At 32.3% G+C, this 15,291-nt stretch overlaps 1 protein-coding gene across 2 annotated transcripts in view; it reads left to right on the top strand.

Moving 5' to 3' along the window:
* Positions 1–11,597, top strand: part of LOC111472545 (exopolygalacturonase-like) — a 373,620-nt gene extending 362,023 nt beyond the window's left edge. The window contains exon 6 of one of the 2 annotated variants that reach the window (XM_023118148.1): positions 11,540–11,597. The gene's annotated coding sequence lies outside the window, so the exon portion shown is untranslated. The remainder of the gene's footprint in view (positions 1–11,539) is intronic. The other variant, XM_023118147.1, reaches the window with a different exon arrangement.
* Positions 11,598–15,291: the final 3,694 nt, after the last annotated feature.

Here is a 15,291-nt window from a genome sequence, read left to right as displayed (position 1 = left end):
AAGGAGCCAATTTTGGCGAGAAGGGCAGTCGGAAGAGTCGCCTCATCGGGCGAAGAAGCCAATTTTGGCAGGAAGGGCGGCGGCAACTTGGTTGGCGAATAGGCCAGTGCGGCACCCAGATTCCGAAAGTAAATCTCTGCAAAATGTTGATAGGTTTAGGTTAGGGTTTATGGGAAGAATGAAGGTTGATTGGGAAGAAAATGAGAGAGACTATATTGGCCAAGGGGAAAACCCATTTGGTTGGAAAAGGTGAGGTTATATGTACAGAGTATGACGAAAGGTGATTTAGAGGTCAATAGGGTGGAGCCGAAGAGTAATCAATCGGCTCCGACTACGGCAGCCATGAAGACTGCCCCTGCGGCGTCAAAACCAGCAGGGGTGGTGAAGAAGAAGATTAGAGGATTCAAAAGCCATTGAAAAGAAAGGATCGGGGTTATTAAACCGAGAGGGCTCTGATACCATGTGAATGTTTGATTAATCCACCACACCTTAATGGTGTGAAAGTTATCTTATTTATAATCAAATGAATTACAAGAATATGGAAATAGTAATAAATGGAAATAACAATAAATGGAAAGATACCTATGATAATAAGGCAAATATTAGATATTTGCCTTATAATAAAATATCAAATATAATATATATGGTAAACTATAATTTATTACTAAATATCCTTAACAGTAGCAATAGTAAAAAATTTAAGATCGTTACAACTAAAATATTAATAAATGTGCTAAAATGATTAATTGGTCGATACTTTGTTCCCATATTAATAATTTCATGCTTTCCATAGGATATATCCATGAATTAAACACATGCTACCCAAATTCAATTATGAACTAAATACTCTAACTCAACCTAAACTATTTAGCGATCAATGTTTCAATCACGCATATGACTTAATGTTGACAAATATTTCCTTTTTTTTTTCTTCTTTTGTTCGTTGACAATTTGACTACGAGTAATGCATGGGATGATTATTCAAACTTTATATTCTTAAGTCAATATTTATCTATATCAATACGGTTAGTTGATTAATGTGATAGAGATATGTCATGTGTCACCTTCAACGGCTCATCTTTTATATAACTAAAGAAAATATTTGAATTTATACCGAATTTTTGTGCTAAAATTAAAGACATTTTTTTTTTATTTTATTCCATGAAAGACATTTTGAAATTATTGTTGGGTAGCATCAGTGGGTTTAGAATATATTGATATTTTGTGTGCACAATTAAATACGTTTTACAATTTTGGTCTGTAAAACTTCTGGGAGGATTTATAATATATTGATCTTTTGTGTGCTAAATTAAATCAAAGACATCTTTATGACCTACAAAAAGATCTATGAATAAAGTCTCTTCCAACACGAACCTCTTCCTGTTTTATATTCACACAAACAAAAATATGAGTATTAACTATTTTGTTGTCAAGTTCAGTTTGATATGAACTATAACGGCTCAATTCGACTATTTTCAAATGGTCTAACAATGTCTACTGGCTATCTGAATTAGTATTGGTGTTAATGTTGTTTTCTTTCCCTTCAAAACATGATTATTATTCATGGTTTATAGTCAAGCAATGCGTCTCATTTGTTCGGAACAAACTTATTAAGAATACAGGTTTTTTATCTTCTTAAATATTTTTCTTTCTTCGTAATTAGTTAAAATATATTTTATCGTATGCATAAAATGTAATTACCTCAAATTTCTACATACTCAGAGTTCTATTAATGTCTCATACTTATCTCTAATGCGGAACTCTTAAAAAAGAAAACATCATCTACAATATGAATGTCGAAAATATTTAAAACATCATATTCTCTAGAAAACACAGTCATGGTCCTACGTGTTTAGATATGAAATACTGAAATTTAGAAAAAAATAAAAACAGATACAAAACAATTTAAAACGATGAAATGCAAAACAACTTATTCTAACCTAAGACTAGAAATTTAAATATGAGTCTACCATATACACGTGCCACAGTCTCTGTTCGAGATGTCGTCGTCCTCCATACTGGTGCGCCTTGGCTTTACTAGAAAAATGATGTGGCACACGGTCTGAGTATTTCGAAGAATACTCATTAAGTGTCTTTACTATGAGGGCAACGCGAATGCAAACACATGCAATCATACTCTTGGGACCTATCTCTAGCTCATTTAGGGGTGGCCTTTAGTCTCGAATAAATTGAATGTGTAGTACTTCCCTATACACGACCCACATGTGTGAGTGTGAATTCCTAGGGCGCTCGTACACTCCCTGGACCCTCTTGCCAAACTAATCTGTAGCGACATCCGGTGGTTAGAGGAACCCATAGTGTCATGCATCTCATGAACACCCTGCTCGTCGTACTGTGCGCATCCACACTTATCTCTTTGTTACTCTAGGTAACACATGCTTGTCGATATTTATATTAATAGCATTTTCATGCTCTTAGAATTGTGTCCTATGTAGGTCTATCGACATGATGTAATATGACAGTCATCATCATACAACATGTTCAATATAGAAAACATCGTCAAATTAGGAAAAACGTCATACAATCATCATACTCATCATATCACCACAACATGCATCAAGCATATCAAGTATATCAAAATATACATATGTTACGTACATCATCATACAACATAACTCAAATATCATAACCCATACATCGTAATATACTAGTATACGACATCATACGACACCGCTCATACATCATCATAACACATACATCATTATAACTCATACATCATCATGGTACGACATTATACTATACAGTTCATACATCATCATAACTCATACAATTTTTAGTTTATCCTATAGTAAGGTCACTTACTTGGTTGAACTTAGCCAAATTACTCCCTAATTAGCTAAAAGTAAGCTCACGTTCCTCGAGAGCTGCTCCAAAGGTTGTCGGGATTCGCTTCCTATCGCACCGTTCGTCACATTTTGTTAGTATTTCACATTTTAAATTAATAATCCAACTAAAAATGTGAATTCCGCTCTAAAACGGCCTCAATTACCTTAATCGAGATCAAAAACAGGTTCGGGAGGGTTGGAACAGTGGAAACTGGGTCAAAAATTGAAAGTCGAGCCGAATAGCCATCGTCGAGCCGCCAAGCTGAGTCGAGCCGAAGGACTGCTCGCATCGCTGGGTGACACGTGACGGCAGCAGGGAAAGCCATGACAGTGCATGCGTTCGAGTCAAGATGGGGTCGAGGCATAGTTTAGATGGCTCACGGGTCATTGGTTGCATCAGCTACAGAGGTTTGAGTACTATTCATGTATATAACTTAAATTGGTCGTGGATGATTGATGGGAAGAAGTAACTTGAGTATTTGACAACGTTGTATTGTGTTCAATTAAAAGATTATGTACTATTAATAATATTAAATTTTCAATTCATCAACTTTCTAATTTGAATATCATGTCAAGTCACTCTACTCATAGAACCCGACTTGGCCTAAGTAGAGAAGTGAAAGTTTAATATGTTTATTGTTTAGACATGCAAATGAGAAGAAATGGCCGTATAATTTTTTTTTATATGAGAAGATGTGGAGATATTTTACATAAATAAGACAAATATTTAAATTTATATAGTTTTTTTTTTTTTTTTTTTTTTTTTTGTTAGGTTCTGCCGAAAAAATTATAGAGTTTTTTCAAAGTCATTGGCTACCTACGACAAAATTGTGTCTTAGTGCTTCTCCACCTCAAAACATGTTTATTCATGGTTTATTACTAGCCAATTATTCGAGTGCACGTCTCATTTGTTCGAGATCAAACTTATTATGAATACATGTTTTGATCTATTTAAATATATATTTTGTTTCTTAATTACTTCAAATATATTTTATTATATGCATAAACTAAAATGCTACCATTTGTGATGCTAGTTTCAAAAGTAGATTCGTGCCCTTTCATCATACAATTACATAATGGCCCACGTGAAAACGGTAACAACTTCAAATTTCAGAACTGGACAAACATATCACATGTTCAAATCCCTCCTTCAACCATTTTCACGATATGATGAGTTTTCACGATATGATGGGTTATTCAGGATGCAATAGGAAAGATACAACATTAAGTCTAAGTTATTCATTAGGATGAGTTATTCAGGACATTAAGTCTATATGATAGTTATTCAAGATGCAATAGTAAAGATACAACATTAAATCTATATGATGAGTTATTCAGGATGCAATAGGAAAGATACAACAATAAGTATATGATGACCTCTTGGCCATCTTGAATTTATTTTCAATCAAATAACTCTATAGTATATATATATGCTACTTTGATATTTGTTTTTTTTATTAGTTGAAGTATATATATCCTTAAAGAAATAAAGGTTTGAGAATGTACTTGATCTTGTAATAAGTTGGTCTTCGATAATCAATGAGAGGAGTGCCCAACCGTTTTAACAATGTTGTATCAATGTTGTATTGTGTTGTGTTAAAAGAGTAGTTACGAGAGCAAATGTTCAGTAAATTATGATTAATTATATATTTATTTACATAACATTTAGAATATGAAACTAAATTATAAATTTAAGTTTGAATTATCTACCGTTATTAAATTTAAAATGAATAAATTGTACATCTTATATTACATAAATTTTATTATACATAAAAAAAAATGTATAAATTCATCAACCTTCCAATTTAAATATAGTTTCAATCAGAGAATCTTCCAATTTAAATATAGTTTCAATTAGAGAGGTTCATTTAACTGAACTAAGGCAATTAAATTTTTCTGTTCTACACATTGTGAAAGAAGGAGTTAATCCTCATAAGGCATGTGGGGTAATAGGCTTTGCCTTTGCCTTTGCCTTTCCTACTCAAGGAGTGATTCCTCTGAAGTGATGTGGGTAATTTGCACTGCATTATTATACAGAAATGGTGAAATTCTGTCCCACTCAAAAAGTCGATTAGCCACCACTCCAAAAGTCGATTAGCCACCACTCCAAATTATAGTACTTTTCTATAAACTACCAATCCTAAAGCGTGATTCAGTCATTGCTATTTCACCAATGATCAGAGTCTCCCGAAGGTCAAGACGAAGACTCAGACCTCATGTTGCCCACTCCAACGGATTATGTGGGTGGAGGAATATAACCCTTCATCTTCTCATTCTCATCCTTGGTCTCTTTGTATCTCTCGAAAATCTCACTTTCTTTCCGATTTAATTGATCATTTAGAGTCAGATTTTCTATCTGGAAGACCAGACCTGAATAAAAATGTTAGAGAGTGGAGAACATTTTTTTTGGGGAAAGAATGAATTTAATTTATTTAATCTTTTAAGGAGAGATATTTTATGTAAATAAAGAAAATATTTTAATTTAGGATTATTTATTTATACTCTAAACACACTAATATATTGATTTAAAGATTGTTGGAGAAACCGGGTTAGAGTTTAGAATATATTCATATTTTGTGGGCTAAAAAAATAAAGACATATTTCTTGTACAAAATCTTGATACTATAAATAATACCGTCCTTCCCAACACAAATCCCTTTCCTTTTTATATTTCCACCCAAATAAAAGATGGATATTAATGATATTAAGTGCAACCGCTCAAGAGTCCAACAATGACCACTGACTACCTGCAATGGTATTGGTGTTATATCTCAATGGTATTGGTGTTATATCTCGTGCTCCTCCACTTCAAACATGTTTATCATTCATGATATCTCTTGCTCCTCCACTTCAATACATATTTACCATTTATGATTTATTAACCAGCAACGAATACTGGTTTTTATCTTCTTGAATATTTCTCTTTTTTTCTTAGTCAGTTCAAATATATTTTATCGTAGGTATAAAATATAATGCTACAATTTCTGATGCTAATTTCAAATTGTAAATCCGTGCCCTCGTAGCAAGTAGTGAAAAGAGTAACAATTTCAAATTTTGGAACCACGGATGGACAAAACATGGCACATGAACTATTCTAAAATATTGAAAATTCTTATAAATTATGACCTCTTAGGCCATCTTGAATGCGATTGAACTCGGTTCGATTACGACATAATGTCTGTACGATGTTTCAATATTTTCAAATAAATCTACACATTCTTACAAGCTATGATCTTAGTCCAACCACTGACATCTATAGGATGACTTAAATGTTATGGATGCAATAGGAAATATCTAAAGCGCAACATCAATAATCAATCTTCAAATTGAAGTATATATATCCCTAAAAAAAATTAAAGGTCTGAGTATCTATTTGATTGTACTACTCATATATATATAACCTAAGTTGGTCGTAGATGGTCGATGGGAGGGACCGATTTAGTCTTTTGACCACGTTATATTATGTTAAAAGATTAATTATGAGATCAAAAGGTTAATAAATTAGAGTTAAATTATATGTTTAATGTCGGAACATTAATGAAATTTCAAAGTAAGTTTGAATTATAAATTTAGTTTTTGAATTATTAATTTCATCTTCCAATTTTCAATATGTTTTTTAAAATTAATAAACATGGTTAGACATACCATTTAAATTTTGTGTCTACTAGTATATTAAACTTGTAGTTCATCAACCTTCCAAACTAAATATATTGTTAGAGATGTCCACTCAAGACCCAGAGACCCGAAAGTGGCGAGAGTTTAATATTTTTTTATCGTTTAGATGGAGAATAAGAGGAAGTGGAAAACATTTTTCGAGTCGAGAAAAAGGAGAGTTTAAATATATACATCTTTTTACCATTTTGAAAGAAGTTAAATATTTGATGTAAATAAGGCATTATACTCTAAATTTTTGGTGGTAAAATTAGAGACATTTGTTGTACTCTATTTAATACTATAAACCCATTCCAGAAAATATAGTGATTTAAAGAGTTACTTAGAAACCGTTCGATATTTTATGGAAAGCAAATAAAGACATATTTCTTAAAAGATTTATTTGATAATATAAGGATGACCTTCTTCTCCAACACAAATCTTTGTATAATATTTTGACCGTAGGGAAGAACTTAGGTTTACTAGGTGTCTAGCCTTATTTTAAGACCCGTGTTTAGTAGCTTCATCAAGCTATCATATGAGGATAGTTAACGGGATCGCCAGTTAACTTCTAATCATGAACTTGTCTCTTTGTATAATATTTCTACAGAGTGGGATCGCCACGAAAGTCTTTGTATAATATTTCTTGTTTGCAGATGTTTGGGTCATGTGAAGAGTGGCTGAAGGGCTTGGCGATCCACGAAAGTCATGGTAGTGTGAAGTCCGAAAATTCCAGTGGTAGCCTAAATTTTCGCAACTTCTCCTATGACCTCAACTGAATTTTTTTTTAATCTAACGGGATTTTACACCAGTGGCTTTTACACTGTCATTTATGCTTTATATTATATGATGATGTGACTATATTATATGATGATAAGACTACGATAAATGATAATGTGATTATGTTATATGATGTTATACGATGATGTTACATGATGATGTTGTGTGATGATGATATGATGATCCATGATAACATGACGATGTAAGATGTAAGATGATGATCATATGACTTAATATGACAATTATTTCATATTAAGACGATGTGCATGTATTAAATGTCATGATATATTATGACGATGATTTTTCTAGGACATGACCACAATTAATGTTAATGATGATGAACATATGAAGACCAAGACACATATGTTACGTAGAGTAATATGTGAATCGTATATAGGATTGTGTCATAAAGATGATTTAAAAATGAAACTATAGGGATCTCATGCATTTTGTGTGTACATATACATCGAGTTACTTCCCCATTTATGATGATGAGCACGGACGCATACAATATGAAGATGATGATCATCATGTCTCGCATGATACTCGGGGGTCTGTCCTACGGACATCGTTACCGATAGCTAGCTCGACTGTGATGGGTCCAGGGGGGTGTGAACAACCTGGGGATCCACAGTTGCACGTGTAGGTCGTGTGTAGGAAAATACTACACATCCAATTTTATCCGGACAGGAGGCCACTCCTATGATGGTTTTAATTCCTAATCATGAGTTGCATCTGTGTGCATTTTGTGACCCTAACAGTGGGGTCACTTAGAGTATTTCTTAAAATACTCAAGATAAACATACTCAAGCGGTGTGCTACTTCTATTTCAATAAAAGTAAGATATTCTTGTACGGCTGATGACGGCATCGCAAGTCAAGACCATGATACATGCATATGATAGTGGTATTTTGTTCCTTAGACTTTAGGTTAGGATAAAGTGTTTTTACTTTTATTGTTTATTTATTTCATTTAGTATTTCGTTATGTTATTTTAAAGATGTTTTCAAACACATAAATCCATGATATTGTTTTATGATATCGTTTTAAATGTTTAATTCCACATAAGAGCATAAGTTATGATGACGGTAACGAATTTAGGTTAGTAGAAATCCAGAGTTGTTACATTATTACTTGAACATGTTTCTTTCATATGTAAATTACGTATGGTTCAAGATTGCATTAATAACCTAAATTTTTCATATAGTAGATAACGTTATATTATACATAGTATTATTAAAAATAAATCATAAATTACAAGTCAGGTGAGTAGAAATCCGATCATACGTTTACTTATCAATTAGGTCCGCAATTCTTATCTACACATTTTATGCTCATCATAAAGCTGCAATCTTGTTCTCAACTCACATTTCCGGTGCAATCCAAACCCAACTAAGCAACTTTCGCACTAAAACACAATTATCAAATCATTCAAAACAAAACTCTTTCAGCATTAAAAAAAAAAAAAAAACCTTTAATTAGTACATCAACGTTGAAAATAGGCTTTGCTTGTTGTCACGCATGACTTCCATTGACAAGTTAAATAGCGATACCGAGTTACGAATGTATCAATGAAACTTATATTTAAATACGAAACTTAATATAGCATATTAAGTATAGAGAAGGAATATGTGTATAAATATGATTGTAACTCATACATTTAAGTACTGAAGGCAATAATATAAGAATATATTATATTACAAATATAGAAGATTGGATGAGATTTCAATGATTTAGATATACATCCCATAAAATCTAAATGTAATTAAGATAATTTTGAAGTATATTTTAATATATATTAGATACAAAAATATATAATTTGAATACGATTAAGTTTGCCTCTCAGAGTAAGACCTTGAGTTAGCTAACGACGCATCTCTTCTAGTGAGTGTCATTGAGAACGGTTTTTTTAGGCTTACGACCAAGTATCGCTTAGTAAAATACATGAAAGTTAGTCATCGTCATCGACCTCAATATAGGCCACTTCATTTTCTAATTCATGGCACTACGCGTTTAAACGTTTTTTTACGATGGAGCTAAATGTTTTTTTGTCAAGAAAATTTATTTACTAGATGATGATTAAAAACATTTGCTCAATGTTAGTCTATTGTATTAATTTTAATTTTTTCTTTCATAGAAATGCATAATTCACCGTACATCATAAAATTATGATTTTTAGAAGAAAAAAAAATAAAGACAGTTTTTTCCATACAAAATATGGCTCGAACAAAAAACTAAATTTTGTAAAAATCTTTCAAAAAAATTAATCTAACATTGATAGTTCTATTATAATCCATAATAGGTGTAAAACAACGAACCATGATTCATTTCAGTTTTGATTTGTTAAGGTCTTAATAGGAAATCAATGAATTATTAGAATAGCCCTTTTTTGTAATTAAAAACATTGTATTATTTATATGAGTTATAAATAGAATTTTGAATAATTAAGTCACCGGATAAAACTTTACGAAAAAAATCAATGAGATGCACTTCTATACCTTACTATGATACAATAGAGGTGATTCTAAGAAATAGATTACAAATTCTTTATAACTGACTCTACAAAATATATGGCAAGTGCGTCCGATAGAATATATCAAATCAGACATTTGAAGAATTGAGAGAAAATTGGATCAAGGGTTTGTCCATTAAGATTAGAAATAGACAGGCCCGATTGATCAAATGGGCATGGACATGACTAACCAATATTGGTGAAAAATGACTATAGAAAAACTTATTCATATACTATAATAATAAAATAATAATTATTATTAATATATTCAAAAATTGTGAGACAGGAAGAAAAGTAAGAAAAAGTAAACCTAATACTATAGAGTTTGAAAACTACTATTTTTCTTTTTAAAGAATTTTTTTATCAATTCTTTGAGGATAATTTTGGTTGCTGTCCATCATTTAAGGTAAAACTAATTAGATAGCCAGCCTTAAACCACACACTTAATTTTTTTTTTTTTAACAAATTTAGCTAGTAAGAATGGATTACTTTTGTTTTTGTATATAGAGAGAGTTTAAGTTGATAAACAAAATTTTCATTTTGTACCAAATATTTTTCTCAAATGAAATGGTTTAATTCACCGGCTTTAGCAGATGCATGGAAGGAATCATGTGTGTCTGCTACTCCAAATAAAGTATTGGTTCCAAAAGGAACTTACCAATTAGGTAAATCCAGGCTCAAAGGTCCATGTAAAAGTCCTATTGAGCTTCTAGTTGAAGGAACATTACAAGCTTCTCCTACTGACACGGAAGGAGATGGGTTGCTTGTGTATGGAATACGTCAATCATTTGACATTGTCTAGTACCGGAGTTTTCGATGGCCAAGAAAAAGCTGATTGAGAAAAGAATGATTGCCACTTGAAGAAAATATGCAAAAAGCTTCCCATGGTAAATGATCCTACTACTTTAATTATAAAAAAACTCATAATTTGGGTTACCATTATATGCTTTAACTCGGGAGTGGTTTTTCTTTGTTTGTTTAAAATGAGCAGAATTTGAAGTTCAATTTCATCAAAAATTCAATAGTGAAGGACATAACTTCATTGGATAGCAAGAATTTTCATATCAATGTTTTGCCCGGCATGAATCTTACCTTCGATCACCTGAAAATTACTTGACCAGACCATAGTCCCAACACTGATGGAAATCACTTCGGTGATTCAGAAGACGTTTACATTCTCGATACCGTAATCGCAATGGGAGATGATTGTATATCTGTAGGATACACTAACAGAAAAATAACCATTAGTGATGTTACTTGCGGACCGGGACATGACATTAGCATAGGCAGCTGAAAAAGAAGTGGTAGGAGTTACAGTGAAGAGATGCAAATTAATCGGTACTACAAATGGTGTCAGGATCGAATAATGGCCAGATTCTGCCGTCTCATACCCAGCCTCTGACATGCATTTTAAAGATATTGAAATGGATAATGTTGCTAACCCTATCATCATAGATCAAGAATATTGTCCATGAAATCAATACAACCGAAAGGTATGTATTAAAATCGTTGAACCTCGTTGGTTTTCAACATATTATCTTTTGAACAAGTATTAATTCATGTTTATTTTAAAGGTCCAGGCTCCATCAACAATTAAGATTAACAAAGTTAGTTTCAAGAATATCAGAGACAAATCTTCTACTCCGGTTGCAGTCAGACTTGTTTGTAGTAAAAGTCATCCATGTGAGGATGTGCAAATGTGAAACCGACCATTTTTGGAAAGCAAAACCCTCCCATCTGTGCTAAACCAGCGCCGACAAATGTTTCAAACCATTCTTCCTATCATTTTTGTTTTAACTTTCAAAATTCGATTTACAACATGCCATGAAGTTGGACATATTTTCAATAATAAAGTTCTACCACATAATTGACATTCATGTGAAGGAGGATCATGGGTTTAATATCATACTGTTTGAGGAGATTAGTTACAATGAAAAAATTACAAATGGAAAGTAATTAAAATTTATATCTAATAAATAATTTTAAAAACACCCCAATATAGATTTAATGGAATACAACATTAAAATTTCAAAAAAGAAATGTTAAGGACAAAGGCTCCCTAATAATTTAATTCAAAATAAACTATTATTGAAATTAACTTAGAAAACATGGTATAGCAATCTAGAAAAATGAAAATAAAATTATCGGTATTTCATTAGTTCATAAAAATAAGTACTAAATTAATAAAAAATATCAAGAAAAAGGCTATCCGTGTAAGAAGAGTTTTACTGAATCCATTGCCATACATAAAAACCAATGAAAATTGAACCAACATTTATTATAATTTGCTTGTATCCGAAAATATATTATCTTAGAGGGCGAGTTCAGAATTCTAATTTGAATTGAAATGATGTTCTAATTTGTAATTAGAATAGAAATGATGTTCATATAAATACAAAATTTTAAAATGCAAATAAGGTAAAAATTAGTTTTAGATAAAAGAAAACAAACATACGGATAGATATAAAAACAATTCTAGAAAGAGTTAGAAATATTCTTAAACAATTGGAAAAGGGAAGGAATAATTTGTAAACATATCACAATTTTGTTGGGGAAGGGAGAACAAAATTTTGGTGAGGAGAAAGGGAGAGGAGAAGTACTTTGGGTCTGATTCAGCCTCCATGGATCACTAAAATGTCAGCTTATTAGTAGAAAAGCATGGACAGGATGAAGATCAATTGAGGCCCCCACTCTCTAATCAAAATATTAGTGATTAATGATTTAAAATAAAATTTCGAAGAAAAGAAGGGTATGAAATAGTAAAAAGGTGCTTAAAATCAAAACTCTAATCCGGAAAGTTTTTAGCACGTGCTAAAAGAACTGAGTAACGATCAATGTTTTTCGAAAGTTTCCTTAGGAATGATCAAACTTGATGATTTAGAATAGAATGTCAAAGAAAAAAAGTTATAAAATAGTAAAAAAGTGCATAAAATTGAAACCCTAATTTAGAAATCGTAGACCGGAACGTTTCAAGCACGTGCTAAAAAACTGAGTAACGGTCGATGTTTTTTGTAATTTTTCGAGGGAATGATCAAGCTTGATGATTTAGAATGGAATGTCGGGAAAAAAAAAAAAGAAGTGTATAAAATAGTAAAAAAAGTGTTTAAAATCGAAACTCTAATTTTCGACATTCTATTCTAAATCATCAAGGTTGATCATTCACCAAGAAAATTTTGAAAAACATCAACCGTTACTCAGTATTTTTAGCATGTGCTTCAAAAGTCCCAAATAAAGTTTTTCGAAATTCTCTTGGGAAATGATCAACCTTAATGATTTAAGAAGGGTATAAAACAGCAAAAAAAAATTGTTTAAAATCAAAACCCCAATCTTATTACCATTTCCTACATTTTCAACCCTTCTAAAGTTGTTTTTGACCTTCTTGAGGGCATTTTAAGTAAAACTTCTATTTGCCCAAATTTTGATATTTTTTTTTTTGCTAAAACTAGGAGTAATCTATATGTTTAGCTAAACTAAGTTTAATAATATGTCCTAAGAACACCTATAAAATAGTTAGGGAATCTAGGCCAAACAAGCGAGTGACTCTACCTTTGTTGGTTGGAAGGATCGTATGATGAAGCATGCCTGCCCTGCGCCCCTACATGCACAGAATTAGGAATGTTATGCAATTTTAAGTATGTTATGTGATGACCTATGATGCCATGGTATGAATGTGTGTGATGCCATGCTACGTCATGATATGTAATGCCATGTGAAGCCATGTTATGAATGTGTGTGATATAAGTCATGATAAGNTTGAAAAACATCAACCGTTACTCATTATTTTTAGCACGTACTTCAAAAGTCCGGAATTAAGTTTTTCGAAATTCTCTTGGGGAATTTTCAACCTTGATGATTTAGAATAGAATGTCGAAGAAAAGGATACCCAATCGAAAAAGGATGTTATCCAAACGCATTTCAAGTAATTGTAGTAAAACTTGACCCGTTGATCCTTTGGCTTTTCCGGCGATACGAACGTATTTAAGTAATTGTCGTTCTGTAAGACCATAATGAAAACGCAATTTTTGTTTTTCTTCTAAACGAATACGATATTGAGATTTTTTACCGGAACGCGATTGGTTTTTAAGATCATTTCCGGTTTTGGGCCTTTTACTAGTTAGTCCCGGTAAAGCCCCGAGTGTATAAAACAGTAAAAAAGTGTTTAAAATCGAAATCCAAATTTTATTACCATTTCCTACATTTTCGACCCTTGTAAAGTTGTTTTTGACCTTTTTGAGGGCATTTTAAGTCGGTTCAGACTCCTATTTGCTCAAATTTTGATATTTTTTTTACCTAAAATTAGGAGCAATCAATATGTTTAGCTAAACTAAGTTTAATAATATGTCCTAAGAACACCTATAAAATAGTTAGGGAATCTAGGCCAAACAAGCGAGTGACTCTACCTTTGTTGGTTGGAAGGATCGTATGATGAAGCATGCCTGCCCTGCGCCCCTACATGCACAGAATTAGGAATGTTATGCAATTTTAAGTATGTTATGTGATGACCTATGATGCCATGGTATGAATGTGTGTGATGCCATGCTACGTCATGATATGTAATGCCATGTGAAGCCATGTTATGAATGTGTGTGATATAAGTCATGATAAGTACTATTCATACATGATTCATGTGTGTACTATGACATGAATCAAAGGAAAAACGAAATGATTCTTATTATATACTATGATTTTAAGCTATGGGGGACCTCATGCATTCATCAATGTCATGTGCATAAGGATATTTCCTCGTTATGTTATGTTCGTACAGACGCGTACCTTCGATATTTTTGTTCATCATCATATCATGTGAGCCTTTCACTCTGTGGTGTCCGGCGACGCATTAGCATGTTTAGCTCGATGAAGTCAGACCCCCAGGGGAACGTATACGAGTCCGCCTGCTAGGTCCATGTGTGCGTGCGTGGGCCGTGTATGGGGAAGTACCACACATCCAACCCTACCTAAACTGGAAGGAACGCAAGCTCATGATACATTGTTTTAAAAGATAGGTTCCATCATGTATGTGTACGTTTGCATTACCTGTCTCCAACAATGAGGTTACTTACTGCGTATTTACTAAAATACTCAAGCTACATGCTACCCTCATGTTTCATGTAAAGGTAAAACGTCCATGCACGGATAACGATGAATGATGGAATGGTCATGGAAGCTGAGATAGGACGGTAGTATGCATTGTTTTCAATTAATAGTTCCATAGGTAGCTTTCCATTTTCAATCTAAAAATCTATGTTAATGTTTTATTTTGACGATGTTATTATTTTTAGTTATTGTTTTACATTAAACATATAAGTTCATGGCTTCGATTAAAATGTTTTATTTAGATTTTCGCATATGTTATTAAAGGCATGCATGTAATGACGTCCCGTGATCTAGGTAAGAAAATTAGGGGCATTACACTATTACTTAGACAAGTTAGAGTAACCTCATAAACCTTACTTCCTCAAACTACCATTTCATTTATGTCGGCTAAATTGATTTTTTAAAGTTA

This window comes from Cucurbita maxima, unplaced genomic scaffold, assembly GCF_002738345.1.
Source record: "Cucurbita maxima cultivar Rimu unplaced genomic scaffold, Cmax_1.0 Cma_Scf00078, whole genome shotgun sequence".
Lineage (NCBI taxonomy): Eukaryota > Viridiplantae > Streptophyta > Magnoliopsida > Cucurbitales > Cucurbitaceae > Cucurbita > Cucurbita maxima.
The sequence above is the reverse complement of the archived record's forward strand: the minus strand, read 5'-3'. Positions and strand labels throughout refer to the sequence as shown.